Source organism: Cynocephalus volans, chromosome 3 (genome assembly GCF_027409185.1).
Source record: "Cynocephalus volans isolate mCynVol1 chromosome 3, mCynVol1.pri, whole genome shotgun sequence".
Taxonomy (NCBI): domain Eukaryota; kingdom Metazoa; phylum Chordata; class Mammalia; order Dermoptera; family Cynocephalidae; genus Cynocephalus; species Cynocephalus volans.
The window spans coordinates 12,415,115-12,423,435 of NC_084462.1; the positions used below are offsets into that span (position 1 = coordinate 12,415,115).

At 38.4% G+C, this 8,321-nt stretch overlaps 1 pseudogene; it reads right to left on the reverse strand.

Annotated features, from left to right (window-relative positions):
- Positions 1 to 1,324: 1,324 nt before the first annotated feature.
- On the reverse strand, positions 1,325 to 2,621 carry LOC134372425 (p21-activated protein kinase-interacting protein 1-like; annotated as a pseudogene).
- Between the last annotated feature and the right edge of the window lie 5,700 nt (positions 2,622 to 8,321).

The following is an 8,321-nucleotide window of genomic DNA, read 5'->3' on the forward strand; positions in this document are numbered from 1 at the left end:
ACCAAAAAACTCTTAGAGCAGATTACCAATTTCAGTAATGTTGCAGGATACAAAATCAACACCCAAATATCAGTAGCATCTTTATACTTTAATAATGAATTAGCAGAAAATGAAATCAAGAAAGCAAGCTAATTTACAATAGTCACTATAAAACAAACAAACAAACAAACAAAACCAATACCTAGGAATTAATTTAACCAAGGAGATAAAAGAACTTTACAATTAGAACTATAAAACACTATTGAAAGAAATTAAAGAGAACACAAAAAGGTGGAAAGACATACAATGCCCTTGGATGGGAAGAATTAATATCATGAAAATGTCCATTCTACCCAAAGCAATCTAGAAATTCAATGCAATCTCCATCAAAATACCAGTGACATTCTTCACAGAAATAGAAAAACAATCCTAACATTCAAATAGAACAACAAAAGACCCTGAATAGCCAAAGCAATCCTGAGCAAAAAAAATAAAGCTGGAGGCATAATACTTCCCAACTTCAAATTATATTACAAAGCTATTGTAACCAAAACAGCATGGTACTGGCATAAAAACAGACATGCACATCAATTCCCAGCAAACCTGGGGATCAACCCAACTGATCTTTGACAAAGGCAACAAGAACATACATTGGGGAAAAGACTGCCTCTTCAATAAATGGTGCTGGGAAAATGGGACATCCATATGCACAAGAATGAAACTGTACCTGTACCTCTCACCATGTACCACAACCAACTAAAAATAGATTAAAGACAAATATAAGATCTGAAACCATAAAATTACTAAAAGAAAACATATGGGAAGGGCCGGCCCATGGCTCACTCGGGAGAGTGCGGTGCTGATAACACCAAGGCCGCAGGTTCGGATCCTATATAGGGATGGCCAGTTGACTCACTTGGAGAGCGTGGTGCTGACAACACCAAGCCAAGGGCTGAGATCCCCTTACTGGTCATCTTAAAAAAAAAAAAAAAAAAAAAAAAAACATAGGGGAAACACTCCCAGATATAGGACTGGGCAAAGACTTTAAAAATAAGACCCTAAAAGCACAGCAACAAGAGAAAAGTCTTTATTTGCTTCACACAACAGTAAAAATTATGTATTATACATTGACATATTATATACCACCATGATATATAATTAATAAAATGTCTGCCAAAAATAAATTTACCAGTGTTAAAAAAAACAGAAACAAAAACTTAAAAGTGTTTTTTTAAGCTGTACATTTTCTCCTAAAGAAGAAATTCCTTGCTTTTACTCAGAAAAGAAATATTTAGGAATATATGAAAGAGTTCTCTTAAGGAGGAGAAATCTGGGATTCACTTTATCACTTATATTTTCTTCTTTTTTCTCTTCTTTCTACCATTTTCCACTTCTTGGTTGACACCAGGCTATTCCTTTTGTTGGCTTTAACTGCACCAATTAAACTGCACTTCTTTGTGTTAAGTTTTGACTGCATTTCTTCTTCCTGCACTATGTCACCAGACTCCTTTTTGCTGATTTTGGACTGTTCTTTACTTACAGGAGAAGGCTCGGCAGCTGGAGGAAGGCCTTCTTCCATGTCTGTCACTTTGCTTAACCACACTCCAAGACATGTCAGCCTGGCATTAGTGTTTACTTCACAGAGTAAAGATGGGGGAACTTTCTTATCCTCCTTTAGCGTCCACATTTCGATAAAGCCATCACTTGTTGCTGTAACAATAACACAATGCTGTGGAATTTCAAAACTGAACATGTCTTTTGCCCCGTTTTCATGAGCTTTACATTCATAGAGGTGAATCACAGTCAAAAAATCTTACAACTTCTTCATCTCCAGCCACTGTAAGGACAGAGTGTGAAAGAAATGTAACAGAAGAAATTCTCTTTTCGTTTGTGATGGTGCCACTAATGGAGGCAATGTCAAGTTGACAGACGTCTTTTTTATTCAGTGTGACAACTGCATATTTCTCTCCCCTTGGGGACCATTCCACTATGCGAGCATTTGGTTTTATATTTTTTATGAACATCAATCTTCCTCCCACAAGATTCCATGTTCTTAACATCTTATCTGTACTGACAGACAGGGTCAGCTTGCCAGATGGTTCAACAGAAAGGAAAGTCACACGTGCTTTGTGAGCTTTAGTTGACTTCAGGCATTCCCGTTTCTTCGCATCCCAGAAACAGATGAGTTCATCTTTCCCTCCACTGATTAAGTGCCTGTTGCCATAAAATTTCAGGAAAGCTATAGCGCTTTGTAAGTTGTTGCTTTCCCACATCTTCTGCTCCTCCTTCCCATAACTCCATCTCCTCCCATTGTGATGCACTAGAGTTCCATGCTCTGTCTTCTTTTTCATGTCATAAATGTGAATTGTTTCATCTTTGCTCCCAGTGACTACAAAATGACTATTCACAGCCACTGCTATCAAGGAGACGCTGTGGGCACGGTGAGTGAAGTCAGCCACAGGAGTCTATTTCTTGTGGTTGTTGCATGCCTCAGGCTCCAGATGTGCAGTGAATTCAAAAAGGACGTGCTCACAGCAATCAGCAACCAGCAACCAGCTCCATTCAGCAGCGCATGTGCCTCTTCCATGAGCCACTCTCAGTATAGAGGGGATGACTGAACTGGATAAATACAAAATCCTCATCTTTTACGGCACAAGCCCTACTAGTCTCCTTCCCATGTGTTCCCTCTAAGCTCACATCATCGTTCCTTCACTTCTAATTACCTTTGCCTTGTGTGTTGCCTTGCTTTTCCCAATGCTATTGCTAGCATAAAGATGGGGCTCTGTAACCAAGGCAAAGAAGAAATAGTGATGAGAAATCATTTTTTCTTGGTCACACTTTTACTAGATCCTTGGCTAGCCTACTCTTATGGTTAGAACAGTGTTTCTCAACCTTGGCACAACTGACATTTGAGGCTATATAATCTTTTGTTGTAAGGGGCTGTTTTATGCATTATAGGGTGATTAGCAACAACCCTGATCTCTACCCAGTAAATGGTAGTATCAGCTAGTAATGCAGTCAGACGATGCCAACAATCCACTGGGGCCACAATCACCCCTGATTGACAGCCTTATTCACAGTCACAGTATCCCACACATCACTGTCTGTGACTAAGAAATTCTTTTTAAAGCAAAAGATTCAAGTCAGTGGATGTGCTTACAGGATTCACATGCCTTACATAATCATTTAATCAAAGAATGAAGAATGGCCTGTCGACTCAGTTATGGTACCATTTATGAGTTAGCAATTGGGGAGATTTGGATTCTGTCCTACATGAACCAATCTAAGGCATTTTTTCTAGCCAGATTACACTGGTACAGGAACCGAAGGGTGGAAGCAGTTGTGACATTTCCCACTATCCTTATCCACTTGCAAAATATTTACTTCCTGTTCCTAGGAATGAAGGCTTTTTGATAAAAGCATTAATATTCAAGGAAGCAAAATCTACATAAGTGGATATAACCATTGCATTAAATAGAAGTTGAGACTGCCTCCTGGCCAATATGACCTCTTTTATAGGCTGAATTGTGCTATGCCCCCCCCAAATTCATGTTAAATCCCTAGCCCTTATTATCTCAGAATATGATCATATTTGGAGATAGGGTCTTTACGTAAGTGATTAACATGAGGTCATTAGGGTGAGCCTTAATTCAATATGACTGGTGTCTTTATTGGAAGAGGCAATTTGAACACAGATAACTATAGAGGGACCAAAACGTGAAAACACAGCTGTCTACAAGCCAAGAGAGGCTTGGAACAGATTTTTTCATGGTCCTCAAAAGGAACAAACCCTGATGATCCCATGATTTTGGATTTCTAGTCTCCAGAACTGCAATATAAATTTCTGTTGTTTGAGCCATTCAGTCGGTGGTGCTTTGTTACGCAGCCCTAGCAAACTAATACAGGCTCCTAATGATAGTGGATGTGTGATAAAAGATAAAAGACAGAGCACATGCCTAGAATCAAGGAAATTCTCTCTGGTGCCTCCTGCTGCTACCCAGTCCAGAAATAAAAGTTAGTGGAAGAGGAGAGCACCTCTGTACAGGCAGGACTGTTAAGGCTCAGTCTCCTCAGGAACAAATATTGGGATCCTCCCACAAGGTAAGTACCACTGACCTTCTAGAAACACTGGCAGAGGGCAAAGGAAGCACAGAATGGGAAGCTTCAAAAGTTATGAAAACCAACCATGACCTCACACTCATGGCAGAAAGGACAACGCTAGACACCACCTATAACTTTTCCTTTGATTCCACTCTCCCATTCCTTATCTTCCCATACTAGAATGTATGTGATGTTTTGCTGTTTTAATTTTCATTTCGTTCCTCCAGATTAGAAGATATAAAGACAACATAACTCCTGAACTATAGAAGAAATAATACAGAATAATTCAGAGAGGGATGGATTTCCCCATTGAGGAAGACAGGGAGTGTGTGTTTCCATTTGGATAATAGACAACCATATTATCTTATGCAGGAGGATGTTTCGACTGTCATTTTGAATTTGACGTTTGGAAGAAGTCTATCTGTGGAGAGAGTATGAGAGATTTGAGCTCACTAACACCCATTTTAACCCTCTTCTAGCTTGCCTTCTTGAGTTGCAAAGGCTTAATAGCTAAAAATGCTATTTTCCAGGCTGCCTTACATCCCAGGGTCCACATGTGACCTTGATTTTGCCAAACAGGCACATACATTTGAGACTTGGCAGCAGGAAGAAAGATACTGCATGGCAGAGAGTAGCAAGAATAAATGTGTTCTACAGAAAGAATGATTCCAGGAAATAAGAAGCACAAAATGGTCGGAGCCAACCATTGTAGGTTTTTTCTACCATTCACCAGGCGAAATAAATGATCCCTTTCTTTTTTTTTTTTTTAAGGAATTTATTGATTGTATATATTTATGGAGTACAGAGTTATATTTCAATACATGTATACAATGTGTGACAATCAAATCACAATAATTAGCATATTTATCATCACAAAAATTTATCATTTCTTTGTACGGTTTTGTTTTGGTGGCTGGTCCGCACAGGGATCAAACACTGGACCTTAGTGTTATCAGCTATCATTTTTTTGTGATGAGAACATATGAGCTCCCCTCTTCCAGCCATTTGAGAACACACAATAAATTACTGTTAATTATAGATGTCTAGCACAACTGTACACCATTAGAACTTATTTTTCCTATTTAGCTGTAATTTTTTTTTTTTTTTTTTGAAGATGACCGGTAAGGGGATCTTAACCCTTGACTTGGTGTTGTCAGCACCACGCTCACCCAGGGAGTGAACCGGCCATCCCTATATGGGATCCGAACCCGTGGCCTTGGTGTTATCAGCACCACACTCTCCCGAGTGAGCCACAGGCTGGCCCCTATTTAGCTGTAATTTTGTGTCCATTAACCAACCTCTCCCTATCCCATCTTCCCCCTCCACTTTCTACATCTTTTCTCTATTTTTAAAGGAACTTTTTTTTTTTTTGGCAGCTGGCTGTATGGGAATCTGAATCCTTGACCTTGGTGTGGTAACACCACACTCTAACCAACTGAGCTAATGGGCCAGCCCTGAGTTTTTTTAAGGAACAGACACCACTGGTTATTATGAACTAGACTAAAGCTCCACGTCTTTTGACACATTTAGTTTATTGCTATATCTTGAATGCTTAAAAATGTTTCTGGTATACAAAAGGCACTTAATAACTATTTGATGAATCAATAGGCCAAATCAATCTCTCTTTTTTTTTTTTTTTTTTTGGCTGCTGGATGGTACAAGATCCAACCCTGAATCAATCTTTAACGGATGCTCCTGATAATAAGTCCCTACTGCTCTCAGAGGTAGTCTTCACATTATAAACCATTTCAATTTGAATTCCTGGTTGACTATGTCAGGCTACCTTATAAATTAAGGCATTCCACATTTTTAAAGTTCCAGGGGTTCCTATCTGTTGTGAATTCTTTTCTGTGTCCAACAAGATATGATTTGCCGGTGAAGGCTTTCCCACATTCAGAACATTCATAAGATTTTTTTTCCAGTATGAGTTTTTTTATGCAAACTGAGACTTAGCTTCCGGCTGAAGGATTTTCCACATTCATTACACACATAGGGCCTCTCTCCACTATGAATTTTCTGATGGGTATAAAGATTTGATTTCTGAAAGAAAGCTTTCCCACATGTATTACATTCATAGGCTTTTATTCCAGTATGGATCTTTTTATGTTGAATGAGGTTTTTCTTCTGAATGAAGGTATTACCACATAGATTACACTCATAAGCTCTCTCCCCAGCATGAATTTTCTCATGATCAATGGCATTTGATTTCTGGGAAAAGGCCTTCTCACATATGCTACATTTATAGGGTTTCTCTCCAGTGTGTGTTCTCTCATGTTGCACAAGAGCAGACTTGTAAACAAAAGCTTTTGCACAGTCCTTACATCTATAGGGCTTTTGTCCAGTGTGTACCTTTTTATGTTTAATGAGGGTTGAGTACTGTTTGAAGGATTTCCCACATTCATTGCATTGATAGGCTTTCTCGGCATTATGAATTTTCTCATGACTAATGCAGGATGATTTCCAGGAAAAGGCCTTCCCACATGTTTTACATTTATAGGACTTCTCTTCAATATGAATTTTCTGATGTTGAATGAGATTAGACTTTTGCTTGAAGTCTTTTCCACACTCATCACATTTAAAGAGTTTCCCCTTTGCATGAATTTTCTGATGTTCATTGAGTTTCCACTTCTCCCTGAATGCTCTTCCACATGTGTTACATTCAAAGGATTTTTCATCAGTGTGCACCCTGAGGTTTCTCTGAAGGCATGTCTTGGAACTGCATAATTTTCCACAGGCATTACACTTAAGTTGGCTTTCTACAAATTTGGATGGATTATGGTCAACTAATTGTATGTATCCACTATATTTATAAATATTATTTTTGTCACAGCTTTTCATATCTAAACTATGTTTCAAATATCTTTCAAATGGGTCACGTCCAAAGAATCTGAGTCTTGAAGGAACATCATCTATGCTCAGTAGAAATATTTCTTTAAACTTTTCATGTTCACTGCCTTTTTGCTTAGTCAACATTGTTTGGTTGGCCGATGCAACTTCTTTTGTCGTGAAACTCTCTTCCACATCCTGGGGCCTCCAAACCTGCCCCTCACTGTTCCAGTCTTTTTCTAAAACAGAGTACAAAATGTCCTGTGTAAATCTTTCCACTCTCATGATTGAAATGAAATGCCACACACGGCGTCTTGTGGTAATCACCCTCCAATGTCTGTGGGAAACTGAATTTAATCTACCTTTAGTGAGGAAAGTTGAAGAATGTAACTAACTACATATGGTCAAGTAGATGTGCTGCTAGGGGCATATTATCAAGAATGATAAAAAAAAAAACAAAAGGACATCAGAGTAAGCTTAACATAACAACCAACACAAATTAAATAACAGCTGACTGTTTACCAAAAGCAGGATGCTGTATGACAAGTGTAGCTTTAATTTCAGATAGATGGAGCTTAACAACCACTATAACTTTTTAGTCATTTGTGGGTTATTTGCAGTACACGCATTCTTATTTTTTCTCAATAATAACCTTTTATGAATAATTCTATATTTACAAATTGGCTTGTTCTTTGGGGCTCAGGTTTTGTGTTTCCTCAACATGGCCAACTATAAAAGAAATCCCATGGCCAGGGGCTCTAAGAATAAAATTATTACTGAAGAAATTGTGGGTGGGAAACTTACACGTATGGTTGGGTACAAATGACTCTGAACATGCAAAGATGAATTTTAAAAACTAAAGTAAGCAATAAACTGGTGATGAATGAGTTGAAGGAATTAGCATATAAAATTAATTGGAGAAGAGTTCTAGGTGAACAAATGTTCTATGAAGCTATCACAATAATACCACGTTTCACTTAGTCCATTTGAGTCAAAAGTGTTCATGGTGAGACATCTGTGAAACAATCCTTACTTAATGATCCACTTATTGACTCTTTCCCTTTCTGTTGGTCCCCTGTATCCAAAACCACATTAAATTTCTTAAAACTCTATTTCATTTATAAATAGTCTTGAAGCTTCAAATTACCTCAACCCATGCACGCACGTAGCCTCTGCTCTGACTTTTCAACTTGCAGAATTTTGGATCAGACATTTTTTGTGTGCTATAAAGTGCATTCATTACTGGGACAACTGGTGAAATTCGAATGATGTCTATGGATTAATATTAGAACGGAGAAGCCTTATAATGCCAAGGTCATAGGTTTGGATTCCTGTACCAGCCAGGTTTCCCACGCCCCCACCAAAAAAACTAGTACAGTAGTCTCGCCTTATCCGCGGGGACACATTTCAAGACA